General features: G+C 43.4%; 1 protein-coding gene across 15 annotated transcripts in view; it reads left to right on the top strand.

Annotated features, from left to right (window-relative positions):
* exd3 (exonuclease 3'-5' domain containing 3) overlaps positions 1-19,137 on the top strand; it is a 395,662-nt gene that overhangs the window by 326,731 nt on the left and 49,794 nt on the right. The window lies entirely within an intron of this gene.

Genomic DNA, 19,137 nt, shown 5'->3' with positions numbered 1-19,137 from the left:
GGAGCTTATTCTATACATGCATCACCCACTGCATGAAAATGTTGCCCTTTAGGTCCCTTTTAAATCTTTCTCCTCTCACCTTAAACCTATTCTGTCTAGTTTTGGAAATCCCCCCCACCCCTGGGAAAAGACCTTGTCTATTTACCCTATCCATGCCCCTTGCGATTTTATAAATCTCTATAAGGTCACCTCTCAGCCTCTGATGCTTCAGGAAAAACAGCCCCAGCTTATTCAGCCTTTCCCTCTAGCTCAAACCCTCCAACCCTGGCAGCATCCTTGTAAATCCTTTCTGAACCCTTTCAAGTTTTACGACACCTTTTTTACAGTAGGGAGACCAGAATTGTGCGCAGTATTCCGATAGTGGCCTAACCAATGTTCTGTACAACTGCAACATAACCTCCCAACTCCTATACTCAATGTCCTAACCACAATACAGGCAAGCATGCCAAATGCTGACTTCACTAACCTATCTGCCTGCGACTCCACTTTCAAGGAACTATGAACCTGCACTTCAAGGTCTCTTTGTTCAGCAACACTCCCCTGGACCTTATCATTAAGAATGTAAATCTTTACAAAATGCAGCACCTTGCATTTATCTAAATTAAACTCTATCTGCCACTCTTTAGCCCATCCAATCAAGAACCCGTTGTTCCAAGTCGATTGATTCTCTTGTAGCAAATAGTAAGCATTCTATCCCTTGTTCTGAACCCGGTGGGTATTTATGTCAGTGTGTATTAATTGTGGTTTTGAGAGTCTGGCGGTACCTTGCTAAAGCTACCTGTCAATGTGGATGATACGCAGTTTACTTCAATTGTTTTCTACCCAAGTTGTTCATGATCTTCTGGAAAACTTTGGATGTGAAGTTAGAACCCTAGTCAGGTTTCTATCAATTTTCTGTCCATAGTGAGTTAAAAGACTTCATTAACTTTTCCACTTCTAGCCTCACTGTAATTGCGCCTAAATAAATACCTTGTGCAAATTGGGTTGCAATGTCAATAATTGTAATCAATAATTGATATTCTGGTTTTTGGTAATGCTCTTGCACAATCTACTAAAACTAGATTTAATGGTTCTTCAAAAACTGGTATGAGTGTCCATCATGCTGGTTTGGTATCATGTTGAGGTTTCCAACCACTTGCTATGTATGACATGATTTATAGAATTGCAATGCATCTTGAAAAGGAAAAATAGACAGTGTAAGGATGAGTGTAACCCTTTATTTTCTGTTAGACTGGAGGGACTGAGGTTTCTTGTTTAAACATATATTCATGCACACATAGGAGGTGTATAATCAAAAAATGGTGTCCAGCTCAAATTTTTACTACAAAGCAGGGGGTTTAGACTATTTTTACAGATAACAAATTTCCAATCAATGATTCCTGCAAATAATAATTGCCAATCAAACGGTTACATTTTAACTACCTGTACCTCTGTGATAGAATTGTAGAAGGAAGCCACTCAACCCATCATGTCTGTCTGGGCTCCTGGAAGATTGATCAGCTGTACCATTCTGCAGCCCTATCTCCATAACTCTCTACATTCACCATTTTTAAAAATAAATCCATCACTTTCAAATGTATATTCAGCTCTCTTTTGATACCTACTGTGGAATCCACATCCAGCTCTCTCCCAAGGAGTGCATTTCAAATCCTAACAACTCTTTGAATAAAGACGTTTCTCCTCCTCTCAATCCTGACTCTCTTGCTGACAATGTTGAGATTGTGACCCCTAGTTACTGACATACCATCCTTCTTTACCCTGTCAAAATTGTTGATAATTTTGAATACCTCAACAAGGTCAGCTCTTAAATCTTCTTGATATTCCCAATTCCTTTGCCTTCGCCTGTGCCGCATCTGCTCCCAGGAGGACCAATTCCAATACCGAACAACCCAGAATGCCTCCTTCTTCAAAGACCGCAATTTCCCCTCAGACGTGGTTGGCGATGCTCTCCACCGCATCTCCTCCACTTGCCGCCCCTCCAATTGCCACCAGGACAGAACCCCACTGGTCCTCACCTACCACCCCACCAACCTCCAGATACATCGTATCATCCTTCATCATTTCCACCACCTCGAAACAGACCCCACCACCAAGGATATATTTCCCTCCCCACCCCTATCAGCATTCCGGAAAGACCACTCCCTCCGCGACTCCCTCGTCAGATCCACAACCCCCACCAACCCAACCTCCACTCCCGGCACCTTCCCCTGCAACTGCAAGAAATGCAAAAGTTGCGCCCACACCTCCCCCCTCACTTCCCTCCAAGGCCCCAAGGGATCCTTCCATATCTGTCAGAAATTCACCTGCACCTCCACACACATCATTTACTGCATCCGCTGCACCCGATGTGGCCTCCTCTATATTTGGGAGACAGGCCGCCTACTTGCGGAACGTTTCAGAGAACACCTCTGGGACACCCGCACCAACCAACCCAACCACCCCGTGGCTCAACACTTCAACTCCCCCTCCCACTCCACCAAGGACGTGCAGGTCCTTGGCCTCCTCCATCACCAGACCATGGCAACATGACGCCTGGAGGAAGAGCACCTCATCTTCCGCCTAGGAACCCTCCAACCACAAGGGATGAATGCAGATTTCTCCAGCTTTCACATTTCCCCTCCCCCCACCTTTTCTCAGTCCCAACCCTCGAACTCAGCACCACCTTTCTAATCTGCAATCTTCTTCCTGACCTCTCCGCCCCCACCCCCACTCCGGCCTATCACCCTCGCCTTAACCTCCTTCCACTTATTGCATTTCCAAAGCCCCTTCCCCAAGTCCCTCCTCCCTACCTTTTATCCTTAGCCTGCTTGGCACATTTTCCTCATTCCTGAAGAAGGGCTCATACCCGAAACGTCGATTCTCCTGCTCCTTGGATGCTGCCTGACCTGCTGCGCTTTTCCAGCAACACATTTTCAGCTCTGATCTCCAGCATCTGCAGTCCTCACTTTCTCCTACCTTTTATCTTAGCCTGCTTGGCACACCCTCCTCATTCCTGAAGAAAGGCTCATGCCCGAAACGTCGATTCTCCTGTTCTTTTGATGCTGCCTGACCTGCTGTGCTTTTCCAGCAACACATTTTTAAGTCAAGGAAAATAAACCCAATTTCTCTAATCTTTCCTAGTATCTAAAATCCCTCATTCCTGGTATAATTCCAGTAAATCTCTTTTGTGCTATCTCGAGGGCTTTAACATCCTTCTTTAAATAAGTTGCCCAGAACTGAACACAATACTCCAAATGTGGTCTAACCAATAATTTGTCAAGATATATATCATTACTTCCTCACTTTTATACTCTGTGTCTCTATTTATAAACCCAAGGATCCTATGAACCATCTGAACTCTTTCAACTTGCCTGGACATCTTTGGGAAATCATGCACGTGAATCCAGGAGGGTCCTTTTGTTCTGTATTCCCCTCAGAATGATACCATTGAGCCTGTATTTTTCCTCCACATTTCTTCTACCGAAATGAATTCTATCACATTTCTCTGCATTGAAATTCATTGGCCAGGTGTTGGCCTATTAGACTAACTTGTCAATGCCCCTCAGTGTCATCCTCTCAATTCACTGTTCTCCCTAGATTAGCATCATCTGCAGATCTCAATACCCATCTCAAAATTGTTATATGAATTAGAAAAAGCAAAGATCCCAATATCAATCTGTGGGGAACATAACATCCATGGGGCAGCCTGCTGCCTTACAGCACCAGGGTTCCAGGTTCGATTCCAGCCTCGGGTGACTGTCTGTGTGGAGTTTGCACATTCTCCCCATGTCTGCGTGGGTTTCCTCTGGGTGCTCCGATTTCCTCCCACAGTCCCAAAATGTGCAGGTCAGGTGAATCTAATCCAATCTAATAACTTTCAACATGTATCCAGTCCGAGAAATGCTCACCTCTACCAACTCTCTGTTCCTATCTTTTGGCTAACTTCTAATCCATGCTGTTCACAGCGCCAGGGACCCAGGTTCAATTCCACTCTCAGGCTGTGTGGAGTTAGCACATTCACCCTGTATCTGCGTGGGTTTCCTCCGATAGCCAAACGATGTGCAGATTAGGCAGTTTGGTCTTGTAAATTATCCATAATGTTCAGGGATGTGCCAGTCTGGTGGATTGGCCATGGGAAATGCAGGATTGACAGGATAAAGTAGGGGGTTTGGTGTGGGTGGGATGCACTTTGGAGGGTTGGTGTGGATTCTTTGGGGCTGAATTGCCTACTTTTATACGGTGGAGAGTCTCTGATTCGATTTGTCCCACCAAAGTGTACTGTGCCACACTTCCCCACATCATATTCCATCTGCCACGACTTTGCCCTGTCTCCTAGCCTGTCCAAATCCTACTGCAGTCTTGTCGCTTCCTTAACACTACCTCCTGTTCTATATATCATTGAGTCATCGGCAAACTTAGCAACAATGCTCTTAATTCCTTCATCTAGATGGTAGTTGTCTGGAGTTCATAAAAGACAGAAAAGTTTAGAAGTTTAGATTAGAAGAGTTAGCAGGGAAGTGATGTCTCACAAACTTGATTGAGTTTTTTTGAGGAAGGAAACAAGAAGATTGATGAGAGCGGTGCGGTAGACATGATTTACTTGGACTTTAGTAAAGCCTTTGATAAGCTTCTGCATGGTTGGCTAATTAGTAGAGTTTGATCATGGGATTCAAGGTGTGCTTGCCGATTGGGTACAAAATCAGCTTACCGGCTGGAGACAGAGAGTGATGGTAGACAGCTGTTTTTCAGACTGAATAAAACCATGAGGGGTCTAGATAAGGTGAGAAGAGAAAGATTTTAAAAAGATGAGGGGTAAATTTTTTTACACTGAGAGTGGTTCATGTGTGGAATGAATCTCCAGAGAAGTTGGTAGCTGCAGGTACAGTTACAACGTTTGAAAGATACTTGGATAAGTACATGAATAGGAAAGGTTTGGAGGGAAATGGGTCAAGTACATGCAGGTGGGGCTAGTTTAGTTTGAGATTATAGTCAGCATGGACTGGTTGGACTGAAGGGTCTGTCCCTATGCTGTATTAGGACCTATTAATCCAAACATTTCTAATGTGCTAACAAACCTGCCATGGTGGCACAGTAGGAAATGCTTTCTGAAAGATCAAACATACAATATCCATGTTACTACTCTCATCCACTGCTTGTGTTAGCTTGTCAAAAAACTTAATTCAGTTTGTCAGACTGTATTATTAACTTAATTTTCACTCATTTTATTCTGTATTATGGCTTCCATCAGTTTTCTCATTGTTGATGTTAAGCTGACAGTTCTGTAGTTTCCTGGGTTATCCTCTGCCCCTTACTTAAACAATGGTGTCACATTTGCAATCCTGGGACTAATCCTGTGTTCAGAGAGGCCTGGAAAATTTCTATCGGTGGCTGTGAGGGTCACTCCCTTACCTCTCAGCAATCTAAGATGCATCCCATCCAGTCCTGGCAACTTCTCTGCCTGGAATGCTACCAGTCTTTTTGTCATATCTTCTTTATCTATCACTATACTGCTCAGTTACTCAACACCCATAGTTTCAACTGGGTCATTGTCACAGTTTTCTAATTCAGTAAAAACAGAAGCAAAGAATTTAGAACCCTGCCATTCTTTTTAACTTTTTGTTTTAGCACAGCCTGCCATCCTTTTCTCATTCTTCCTCTTAACCTTTCTTTTTCCAGCCTTAACCTCTATCCTGCGTTTACTTGGAACATAGAACTGTACACTACAGCATCGGGCCCTTCAGCCCACTATGTTGTGCCGAGCATGATGCCATATTAAACTAATCCCTTCTGCCTGCCCTTGATCCACATCCCTCCACTCATTGCATATTCATGTGCTTATTAAATGTTGCTTAAATGCCTCTATCGTACCTGCCTATACCACCACCCCAGTATCGTGTTCCAGACTCCTACCACTCTCCATGTAAAACAAAAACTTGCCCCTTATGTCTCCTTTGAACTTTCCCCTCTCACCTTAAATGCATGCCCCTTAGTATTGGACATTTCAACTCTGGGAAAAAGATTCTGACCGTCAGCCATAATTATGTCTCTCATAATTTTAAGGACTTCTGTCATGCCTCCCTTTACCCTCTGCCACTTGAGAGAAGAAAACCAGAGATTTTTCAAGTCTCTCCTTTTAAACTTATACCCTTTAATCCAGGCAGCATCCTGGTAAACCTCTTCTGCACCCTTTCCAAAGCCTCCACATCCTCCTTCTAAGGTGGCAACTAGAATTGAATGCAAAAGTATAGCTAAACCAAACTCTTATAAAAGCTGCAACATAATATCCTGACTCTTGTACTCAGTTCCCCGCCGATTAAAGGCAAGCATGCCATATCCTTCTTTACCACCTTATTTACTAATGTGGCCACTTTCAGTGAGCTATGGACTTGAACCTCAAGATCCCTCTGTGCATCAATGCTGTTTGGGGTCCTACCATTAACTGTATACTTTTTCTTAACATTTGACCTCCCAAAGTGCAGCACCTCATATTCACCTGGATTAAACTTCACCTGCCATTTCTCCGCCCATGTCTGCATATCCTGCTTTATCCTTTGACAACCTACTGTATTATGCACAACTCCACCGATCTTGTAACATCTGAAAACTTAAAAGCCCACCTATCTAAATTTTCATCCAGGTCATTTACATAAAAAAATCACAAAAACAGAGGTCTCAGTATTATCCTTGCTGAACGTCACTAACCACAGACTTCCAGCCTAAGAAACACCCTTCCACCACTACCCTCCGTGTCTTCTATGAGCAAGCCAGCTCTGAATCCATGGAGACAAGTCACCATGGATCCCATGCATCTTAATCTTCTGGATGAGCCTACCATGAGGGACCTTGTTGAAAGGCTTCCTAAAATCCATGGAAACAGCATCCACTGCTCTACCCTCATTGCCCACCTTCATTACCTTCTCCAAAAATTCAATCAAGTTAGTAAGACGTGAACCGTCCCCCATAAAGCTGTGCTAACTGTCCCCAATTAGGCTACACTTTTCCAAATGCACCCTAAGAATTCTCTCCAAAAGCTTCCCAACCACCAATATTGAGATTTAAGAGTTTATAATTTCCTAGATTATCCATTCTTGAACAGAGGAACAACATTAGCTACTCACCAGTCCTCCTGGACCTCTCCACTGGTTAGCAAGGATATACGATCTTTGTTGAGGCCCCTGCAATCTCCTCTCTTGCCTCTGTCAATAAGTTGAGATTTTTTTCTGGTTTCCATCACGATTAGTTTTCCAGTATGCATCATATGATTCACTTTTCTTCCTGATTTTGTCATCAATATCCTTAATCATCCAGGGTACTCAAGCTTAGGATACTCCATATTTATGTTCGCATGTTCTTCTCCCTCTTAAAAGTTTCCCATTTTGTATCCACTGTTTCATTCACCAAAATGCATTTCTAATCAACTGATCCCTAAAATCTGCCTTGTTCCAATCTAGGATCTCAATTCTTGAGGTTTTTTTTGTGATTGCTATTTGTCAATTGCTCCCCCATTCTGACATTCTGCACTTTACCTGCCTCATTTCCTAGGCCCAGATCCAGCACAGCTGCCTATGTGGTAGGAGTGGAAATGTTCTCTTCCAGAAAGTTCTGCATCCCAGAGTACTTAAGGAAGTGGCTGTAGAAATAGTGAATGAATTGGTAGTCATCTTCCAGGATTTGATAGACTCTGGAAGAGTCCCTGCAGATTAGAGGGTAACTAACGTTCTTCTAATATTCAAAAAGGGAATTACAGACCAACAAGCCTAACATCAGTAGTGGGGAAATATCCATTATCAAGGACTTTATAGCGGAGCATTTAGAAAGCAATGGCAGAATCCAATAGAGACAATATGGATTTATGAAGGTGAAATCACGTGACAAATCGAGGTCTATAATAAATACCCAACAAGGTTGCTGCATCTTGTTCAAGGGCTATGACATTATCTTTGACTAAGACTGATACACCTTCTTCCTTTTAATCTATCCCATTTCTATGAAAAACTTTATAAGCTGTGGTGTTTATAAACTCCAGTCCTGTTCTGGCTTAAGCCACGTTTCTGTTGATGGTAGTATGTCATTTACCCTAAACAATCATGTTCGTGTTGTTCACATTCCAAATTAGAACTCATGACTATTGTTATACACCCATATTCAAACTGAGACACAAAGTTATATTATTTAATCATATCATTGCATGTTCACATCTCCTAGCTGCAGTAGACCTAACCTTTCCCTGGTTACCCTCTTGCTCCTAATATACATATATAGTAGTGCCTCGACTTAGAAACTTAATCCGTCTGCAACCCGGTTCGCGAACCGAACAGTTAGCGAACTGAATCAATTTTTCCCATTTGAATTAATGTAATTCCAATTGATCCGTTCCCCAGCCCGAAAACATACTTTTTTAACATTATTTCGCCATGTCGTACTGCTTAGCGAGATCAGATATGCGAGCACCATTCTCGTGTTTAGCTATTATTTCCTTCTTCGTTTCCACAGTAATACTTTTAGGCTTCTTAACACCACTATTACTACCAGTTTTCACTTTCTTGGGAGCCATAATAAGGGCTAATTTAATGCAAAAAACAAAAAAAAAGCGTAAGAATGCTTGGACGTAGCAACGAATGATGTTCACAGCGCGCACGCCAAAGACTAACTGAATGAGATCACGCGGGGCCCGAGAGCTTTTGCGTTCAAAGCGTGCGTAGCAAAGCAGAACAATGAAACCATGTGGTCAGACACGGGCTTTTTGCGTTCGTACCTTTGTTCGTACCTTGAATTTCGTATGTATGTTGAAGCAAAATTTTACGTACAATCCTTTTTGTAAACCAATTTGTTTGTGAACGGGGTCGTTCGTATGTCGAGGCGCTACTGTATACATATATAAAAAGCCTTGGGATTCTCCTTAATCCACTTGTCAACGACATTTTATGGCTTGTTCAAGTCCTTCTAATTTTTTAAACTCTTTTCTGCTTCCTTTATACTCCTCAAGGGCTTTGTTTGATTTCTGTTTCTAAAACTTTACATTTGCTTCTTTTTTATCTTTTTAAATAAACGTACAACATCTCTCGTCATCTATGGTTCCCAAATCTTGCCATTGTTATCTTACATCCTCACAAGATTATGCTAGTCCTGAACTCTGGTCAACTGGCTTTTAAAAGACCGACACATATCAGATGTGGGATTACCTTCAAAAAAATTGGTTCTGCTTTCACATAAGAAGACACAAGTCAGATACCAAAAATGTTGGAGAATGCAAAATTTAATGAGAGGAAAGAACTGAGGGAGAACAATATTAATAGAGATATGGTGTTGGGAAAATTGAGCTGGATCAAAGCCAGATAAGTCCCCAGAGCCTGGTAATATAGATCCCAGAGTAATTAAGGAAGTTGATCTAGAAATAGTAGATGCATTGGTAGTCATATTCCAGGATTCGGTAGATTCTGGAAGTGTCCCTGCAGATTAGAGGGTAACTAATGTTACTCCAATATTCAAAAAGAGAATTACAGACCAGCAAGCCAAACATCGGTAGTGGGGAAATATCCATTATCAAGACTTTATAGCAGAGCATTTAGAAAGCAGAGGCAGAATCCGATAGAGACGATATGGATTTATGAAAGAGAAATCATACTTGACAAATCTGTGGGAATTCCATGAGGATGTAACTAGTAGTGTTGACAAGGGGAAGCAGGTCAATATGGTATATTTGGACTTTCAGAAAGCATTTGACAACGTATTGCGTAAGATGCTATTGTGCAAGATTAAAGTGCATGGGGTTAGGGGAAGTGCATTGAGATAAATAGAAAACTGGTTGGTAGAGAGGAAACAAAGAGTAGAATTGATTGGCAGGCATTAAGCAATTGGGTGCCATAGGGATTGGTGTTAGGACCCCAGTTATTCACAATATATTCTAATGATTCCCTGTAAATACAACCAGGAAATTTTGCACTAAAAATCTTTACTCACAAATGCAACAGACCATGAATGGATAGAGACGGTACAACAAGCCATAGACATTAGTCAGTGACAAACGCAGAAAATGAAAAAACTCGACCTGCAGAAAAAGCTAAACAAGCTTACACAAAATAACAACACAGAAGCATGGATAAAAGACTTAACTCACCAACCCTTAACAGACACTGAAAAAGCCATCTTAGTTAGAGGATTAAATTAAACTTCCAGGATACGGACAAGAAAGATCTCTTAACTGTATTAGAAACAACACTGAAAGACAACCAACTCACAGAAGAAACCCAGCAAACCATCAGACAGGCAGTCGCACCAAATATAAGCAGGAAAAAGGAAAGACGACACTCAATACAGAAGAAAGGAAAGCACCGGAAAGACTAAATAAAGATAAAAACATTGTTATCCTACCTGCAGACAAAGGACACTTGACAGTCATTTTAAATCAAAGATACTACATTGAGAAAGTGAACACACTACTTGCAGATACCAACACATACCAACAGGTGGCGATAGACCTGACCTCACAACTAGAGAACCAAATCACAGCCCTACTCAAAAACTACAGAAATCTGGAGACATAAATAAGACTGACTTCAAAACGTTCACACCCATCAACATCAACCTGGCCAAGGAAACATTGACTACACTATTAGAAGAACCAAAGACACATACACCTGACACACAAACTTCATCAACAAGGACAGTATCATCAAGCTAGTGGACCTCTGCCTTACCACTCACTTCACCTTCAACAACAAAACCTACAGAAAACCCATGGGATCTCCGATATCAGGGTTCCTAGCAGAGGCAGTAATGCGGAGACTTGAACGTACAGCTCTGCCATCCATCCGACCCAAACTTTGTCATTACTAAACGAAATAAATTAGAGGAAACCTTCAAGACCATCAATAATACCCTTATTGGCACAAAATTCACTACAGAGGAGGAAAACAACAATAAGCTGCCATTCCTAGATGTCACAGTAGAGCAAACAGCCAATGGGGATCTTCAAACCAGCGTCTACAGGAAAACAATACATACAGACCAAATATTGAATTACAGAAGCAATCACCCCAACACCCACAAATGGAGCTGCATTAGAACATTATTTCAACACACTGTAGCAGAGAGGAACTATGAAGGGCAGAGGATAATCACCACTACAGTGCATTCAAAATGAATGGGTACCCAATAACCACAGTCTGCCGATTTCTCAGTAACAAACCCAAACAAGCAGACAAAACACGTACAGGAACCCTAGCCACTCTTCCCCGACATCAAAGACATCTCAGAAATGACTGCCAAACTACTCGGACTCATTGTGGTATCATGGTAGCCCACAAACCCACCAACTCACTAAAACAGCAGTGAACTTAAAAGACCCTATACAGACAACAAGCAAAACTAATGTCATTTACAAAATACCTTGCAAGAATTGTAACAAACACTACACTGGACAAACAGGCAGAAAACTAGAAACCAGGATACATGAACATCTACTAGCCACAAAAAGACATGACCCTTTCTCACTGGTATCCTTACATACAGATGAGGAAGGTTACCACTTTGACTGGGACAAAACATCCATTCCAGGACAAGCCATACAGAGACAGTCACGAGAATTCCTAGAAGCTTGGCATTCCAACTGGAATTTTATCAAGAAACACATTGATTTGGATCCCATTTACCACCCCCTGAGAAAAAGAACAGGAAATGACATCACCAACCCAAGGAAACACAAACACATAAATAGAAAGTGGGCTGTACCACCGGTGCTTCATCTGGAGGCTCACTAAAGATGTTATCTAGTATGGTGATGAAACGTCTGAAAACAAACCTTCCAGCTTAGTGAGCAAACCTACATTCATAATAATTTAGCTGAAGGAACAAATTGTAACATCTCAAAGTTTGCAGATGCTACCAAATTGGGTGGGAGGGTGAACTGTGACAAGGATATAAAGGCCCTTCAGCGCAATCTGGACAGGTTGGATGAGTAGCCAAATCAATGACAGAAGCAGTATAATTTGGATAAATGTGAGGTTATTCACTTTGGAAGCAAAAACAAGAACGTACATTACTACCTGAATGGCAGTAAATTGGGAGAGGGGAATGTGCAGCAGGACCTGGGTGTCCTTGTGCACCAGGCGCTGAAGGTAAACATGCAGGTGCAGCAGGCGGGAAAGAAGGTATGTTAGCCTTCATTGCAAGAGGTTTTGAGTACAGGAGCAGGGATGTGGTTGGTGCATATAATCAGGGCTGTGATGAGGCCGCACCTAGAATATTGTGTGCAGTTTTGGTTTCCTTTTCTGAGGAAGGATGCTCTTGCTCTCGAGGGAGTACAGCGAAGGTTTACCAGGCTACTTCCAGGGATGGTGGGACTGACGCATGAGGAGAGATTGATTAGGTTAGAATTGTTTTCGCTGGAGTTCAAACAAATGAGGGGTGATTTCGTAGAGACTTACAAAGTTCTAACAGGACTAGACAGAGTAGATTCAGTGAGGATGTTCCCAATGGTGGGTGCATCCAGAACCAGTGGTCATAGTCTGAGGATTCGGGGTGGACCATTTAGGAAGGAGATGAGGAGACATTTCTTCACCCATAAAGTGGGGAGTCTGTGGAATTCATTACCACAGGAAGTATTTAATGTATTCAAGAGGGGGAAGATATAGCATTTGGGGCGAATAGGATCAAAGATTATGGGGAGGATTAGGCTATTCAGTTGGATGATCAGCCGTGATGGTGATGAATGGTGAGCAGGCTCGAAGGACCGAATGACGTCCTCCTGCTCCTATTTTATATGTTTCCATGTTTCCAATCCAAATTTTCTAGTTTCTGTCCAATGCTATTATAACTAGCCTTCTCCCAATTTAAAAGTCACGCAACACGAGGTTATAGTCCAACAGGTTTATTTGGAAGCACTAGCTTTCGAAGTGCTGCTCCTTCATCAACCACCAGTTCTTCCAGATAAACCTGTCCGACCATAACCTGATGTTGTGTGATTTTGTTGTTCTGATGTTGTTTGTACATCCCTGTCCAGCACCAGCTCCTCCAAATCATGTCTCCCAATTTAGAACTTTCACCCAAGAACCAGTGTTATCCTTTTCCATAACTTCCTAAAATGTACGGAATTAGGATCACTGCCCTAATGAAACACCGGTCATTTGGCCAAGCTCATTTCCTGATTTAAGGTAATGTATGATCTCTTCTAGTTGGACAATCTACATACTGTTGCAAGAATCCCTTCTGGATGCATGTAACAAATTCTGTCCCATTGAAGTCCATAAGACCATAAGACATTGGAGCAGAAATTAGGCCATTCAGACCATCAAGTCTGCTCCGCTGTTCAATCATGGCTGATAAGTTTCTCAACCCCGTTTTCCCTCTTTTTCCCTGTAACCCTTGATCCCCTTGACAATTAAGGAACCTATCTATCTTCGTCTTAAATATACTCAATGACCTGGCCTCCACAGCCTTCTGTGGCTGTAAATTCCATAGATTTACCACTCTCTGGCTGAAGACATTTCTGTTTGTTTCTGTTCTAAAATGTCTTCTCTTTACTCTTAGCCTGTGCCCTCAGGTCAGAGTCTCTCCTACCAGTGGAAACATTCTGCAAATGTCTCAGTGAAATTAAAATCACCCATGACCACAACCCTCTTGTTTTTACATCTTTTCATGTTGTTTTTCATTCATGGGATGTGGGCATCATTGGCTCCAACAGCATTTATTGCTCATCCCTAATTGCCCAGCTCTTTATCTCTTCCTTTAATTTCCACTGGCAACTGGGAGGCCTATAGTAAAACCCCATCATTGTGTTTGCACCCTTTCTTATTCCTGAGTTCAACCAGATGGAGTTGCCAAATGAGCCCTGCAAGATGTCCTCTTTTAGTGCAGATGTGACATTTGCCTTTATCAGTAATGTAACTCTTCCACCCCTTCTCCGTCCCTCTTTATCATGCCTGAATCATTTAAACCCTGGAATGCTGAGCTGCCAGTCCTGCCTTTCTCTCAGCTCTGATGAAGAGTCATCTAGACTCGAAATATTAGCTTGCACTCTTGCTCTCTCTCTCTCTCTCTCTCTTTCACTCTCACTCTCACTCTCACTCTCTTGCTAGACTCTTTCTGACTCATTATGATCTCCAGCATTTGCAGTAATTTGCTCCTGCTCTTCTGTCAACCAGGTTTCTATAATGGACTACATTGTAGTGCTGTGTACTAATCCAGGCTCTAAACTCATCTGCCTTATCTGTTACACTGGTTGAATTAAAAAAAAATCCACTTCAGACCACTAGTCCTGCCATGTTCCTTACACTGACCCTGCCTGATCTTTCTATTGGACTTAGTTGATTTAGCCCATCTCTTCTCTTTAAACACTCCCCCACTGACCCACTGCTCTGGTTCCCACCCCCTGCAGCACTTTCTTAAATCCTCTCGAGTCACACTAGCAAACCTCCCTGGAAGGTGCCCCTCCAGTTTAGGTGTAACCCATCCTTCTTGGACAAATCCCACCTGCCCTGGAAGAGATCCCAATGATCCAGATATCCGAATCCCTCCTCCTACACCAGCTCTTTAGTCACACATTCAACTGTATTATCGTCCTTGTTTCCAGCTTCACTAGCACATCGCACAGAGAGCACTCCTGAGATTACAGCACGAGAGGTTTGCTTTTCAACTTCCTAAATTCCCTTTGCAGGACCTCGTTACTTTTTCTGCCTCTATCTTGGTACCAATATGGACGATGATCTCTGGCTGCTCGCCCTCCCCCTTCAGAATATCCTGTGCTCACTCAGAGACATCCTTGACCCTGGCAATGGAAATGCAGCACCCATCCTAGGCATTTGCTGCGGCCACAGATGGGACTACAGAGTCTCCTATCATACTGCTTACCTATACCTCAGCCTTGCCTGCTGTACAACAGTGCCGTAGATTCACCACTCTCTGGCTGAAGACATTTCTGTTTGTTTCTGTTCTAAAATGTCTTCTCTTTACTCTTAGCCTGTGCCCTCAGGTCAGAGTCTCTCCTACCAATGGAAACATTCTGCAAATGTCTCAGTGAAATTAAAATCTGTTGTTTTCCCCTGAGAGGCCACCTGTTTGTGAGGGGAATGACCACAGGTGACTCCTGCACTGCCTGCTCACACTGCCTGGTCTTCCTGGTCGTCACCTCAACTCTTCTCGGTCTGTGTAATACTTATTGATAATGTGGCAAACTCACTAAACGTGCTATTCATGATGTTCTCAGCCTCGTGGATGCTCCATAGTGAGTTCAGCTGTAACTCCAGGCACTCCATTTGGCTAATCAGGAATTGCAGCTGTATACACGTCCTGATTACATAGTCAACATGGACACTGGAAGTGTCCCTGATTTTCCACATGTTGCAGAAGGAACATCTAATGAAGCCAAGTTCTCCTGCCATTGTGAACTTTATCAACTGCAGACAATAATCGAGGAATCATTGACACAACCTTACTCACTAGTCTCAAAAATCAGATTTCTCACTCTCTCTGACCCTGCTCCTCAGGTATTTATCAGGTAGTTCCTGCTGTTGTTCACCCCAGGTTTGCTCTGCTGTGCTCCTGCTGCAGCTGCCATTATTATTCTTCAGCTATCCTTGACTTTTAAATAAGTCCAATGTCCATTTCCATCCATTCAATAATACAGAAAAATTGAAAAACATGGTCTTTCCACTGAGTTCAGTCTGGATCACTGGCTCTCTCACTGGGCACTCTCTGGTAGCACTGAGTTGTCATTAATCCTCTCCTGTTGTCCTGCTGTATTTACACACTGTTGCTTGTCAGAAGCTTCACTAATTTCTCTGCCTTTCTGAGATAGAGAACAGATGAAAAATAACAAATGTGCGGTGATGCAGCATGAAGGAATATTCACACTGTGTGTGTCAATTGAAATGCAGTGTTGGCCTTTTCCTCCCGGACCCAACAAATGTTGGTGCCAGACCACAACTGGACGCTGGCCAGTAATTGCAAGCATGTGAATTTCACACTGTCTGAATGATTCCGTTCAAAAAAACCGCACTCTTAGCAAACCCACAGAATGGCGCAAAGAAGCTGACAACTCCGTCTCTTCAGGCTTGCAAACAAATGCTCCTTATCCAGGAATGTCAGCTCTGGGGAGATCAGGTGTCAGCCGTGACTGGGCGCCCTCACCCTGCAGTTAGGAAGTTGTGGGTTCAAGTCCCACTCCAGAGAACTGGGCAAATAACCTCCACTGACACATTCCATGCAGTACTGAGAGAACACTGCACTGTCAGTGGTTCCACCTTGGTGACATTTCAGTCATATTTACTTGACTAGAACTTCCTGAGCTTAAGTCAGCTGCTGTTTGAATGTAAATTTTCCATCACCAGCAGAGGATTGAGCCACAATGTCAGGAGAGGGAGCTGAATTGACCAATTTATACAGCAGCTAATATTCAGAGCAGATTACTGATGTCGAGAGAAATTTCAGCTTGAGCTTCAGCTTCTGTATACTCCTGCCCTACATACCCCTTTCCCCTGAAACCGCATATACATTTCTGTAACTGAGCAGACCAGGCACCCGACTGACAATGTAACAGGGCCTTGCAGAGTGGCAGCATCACAGAATCTTTCTGGATCTGTGCAGAATTAACCATTCATCATGTTTGGAATCTTAGTGTCCCTGTAGCTAGCGTTAGAATCATTGTTAGTAGTTAGATTCATAGAATGTCTCTGAAGCAGGAAGCAGGTCATTCCACCCATCAAGTCCACACTGACCCTCCAAAGACCCGGGATGGGACCATTCGCCGCCGCCGATTAGCCACTACCCTTTCACCGCTGAGGACGATTCACCACCGCCCATTGGCCGCTGAGGACGATTCGCCACTGCAAGTGTTTGTAACTCATTTTTTTGTATAAACCAATAAAATGATACTTATTTCACCCCTTTTTTAATCAATATGTAGTATATAGTCGTATAAATAAAGGGGACTGAGAAGTATGTAAGAACAGGCGGGAGGAAAGACAATCAGTACATATATATATATTTCCGGTGGCGAATAGTCTCCAGAGATCAAACGACCCCAGTGGAGAAACGCTGGTGGCGAACCAGCAGTGGCTAATCGGCAGTGGCGAATGTACCGTGGCTAATCGTCACCAACCCCCAAAGACCATCCCAATCACACCTAGCTCCAGTCACTGTCACCCTGCATTTCCCATGGCCAATACACTTAGCCTGTCCATCCCTAGACACTATGGGCAATTTAGAATCTTAGAGCCTCTACAGTGTGGAAACAGGCCACTTGGCCCAACAAGTCCACACTGACCCTACGATAAGTAACCCACCTGACTCATTTCCCCTACCCTTTTTTCTACATTTACCCCTGACCAATGCACCTAACAAACACATTCCTGAAAACTATGGGCAATTTAACATGTCCAATTCACCTAACCTGCACATCTTTGGACTATGGGAGGAAACCAGAGCACCAAGAGGAAGCCCATGCAGACACTGGAGAGTGTGAAAATTCCACATAGAGAATCACCCGAGGCTGGAATCAAACTCGAGCTCCTGGTGCTGTGAAGCAGCGGTGCTAACTACTGAGCCACTGTGCCATCCTCGTTGGTTGAGGAAAGGGTGAAAAGATAGCAGCAAAGAAAGTGTTAACAATGTAACTGGGTTTTTGTGCTGGCTTACGCAAGCACTGCTTTAATATTTATATTCCATTCTTATTTGACTGGTTCAGGCAGTGTGAAGATACTAAGATTGGATTCTGTATTTTCCCAGGGTGTTAAACAAACAGGGTCAGGAGACCTACTTGCTGCAAGCAGAAAACCATCTCTTCAGGCACAGTCCCAGCCTCTGTAACTGTTTGCGGTCCAGATACACACAGCCTTCGGTATTCCCTATGACGTCCATACAAATTGATACTCCCCTCAGCCAATGGCTCGCCATGTGATACTTGGCAGCTCCTACCGACACCACTTGCTGCAGAGGTGACCTTTGCCTTTATCAGTAATGCAACTCTTCCACCCCTTTTTCATCCCTCTTTATCATCCCTGAATCACTTAAACCCTGGAACGCTGAGCTGCCAGCTCTGATGAAGGGTCATCTAGACTCAAAATATTAGTTCTCTCTCTCTCTCTCTCTCTCTCTCCATCTTGCTCTCTCTCTCTATCAATTCTCTCTGACTCACTGTGGTCTCCAGCATTTGTCATTTTCAGTACGGATTCCAGCATTTGCAGGAATTTGCTCCTGCCCTTCTGTCAACCTTCTGTAATGGACTACATTGAAGTGCTGTGTACTAATCCAGGCTCGAAACTCATCTGCCTTATCTGTTAAGAAAGTGAGGACTGCAGATGCTGGAGATCACAGTTGAGATTGTGGTGCTGGAAAAGCACAGCAGGTCAGTCAGCATCCAAGGAACAGGAGAATCGATGTTCATCAGGAATGATGAAGGGCTTATGCCAGAAACGTTAATTCTCCTGCTCCTGGGATGCTTCCTGCTAGGCTGCTTTATCTGTTACAAAAAAATTACACTTCAGACCGCTAGTCCTGTTGTGTTCCATAAACTGACCCTGCCTGACCTTCCTACTGGACTTAGTCAAAAAGTGTGGTGCTGAGAAAGCATAGCTGATAAGGCAGCATCCGAAGAGCAGGAGAGTCAATGTTTCGATGAGCCCAAGGGGGCTGAGAGGTAACTGGGAGGAAGGTGGGGCTTGGGGAAAGTAGCTGGGAATATGATAGGTAGGTGAATGTGGGGTGATAGTGATAAGTCAGAGGAGAGGGTGAAGCAGATAGGTGGGAAGGAAGATGGACAGGTAGGCCAGTTCAAAAGGGCGGTGCTGAATTGGAAGGATCTGGAATAAGGTGGGGGTAGGGGAAATGAGGAAACTGGTGAAATTGACATTGATCCCATGCGGCTGGAGGGTCCCAAGGCGGAGGATGATCTGTTTTTCCTCCAAGCTTCGAGTGATAAGGGTTTGGTGGTGGAGGAAGCCCAGGGACTTGCATGTCCTTGGCAGAGTGGGATGGGGAGTTAAAGTGTTCGGTCACACTGCGGTGGGGTTGTTTAAGTGCATGTGTCTCAGAGATGTTCTTTGAAATGTTCCGCAAGTTGGCGTACTGTCCCCCAAATGTAGAGGAGACCACATCGAGAGCAACAGACACAGTAGATGAGGTGTGTGGATACACAGGTAAATCTCTGTTAGATGTGGAAGGATC

This window comes from Chiloscyllium punctatum, chromosome 49, assembly GCF_047496795.1.
Source record: "Chiloscyllium punctatum isolate Juve2018m chromosome 49, sChiPun1.3, whole genome shotgun sequence".
Taxonomy (NCBI): domain Eukaryota; kingdom Metazoa; phylum Chordata; class Chondrichthyes; order Orectolobiformes; family Hemiscylliidae; genus Chiloscyllium; species Chiloscyllium punctatum.
This window is presented reverse-complemented; position numbering and strand designations above follow the sequence as displayed.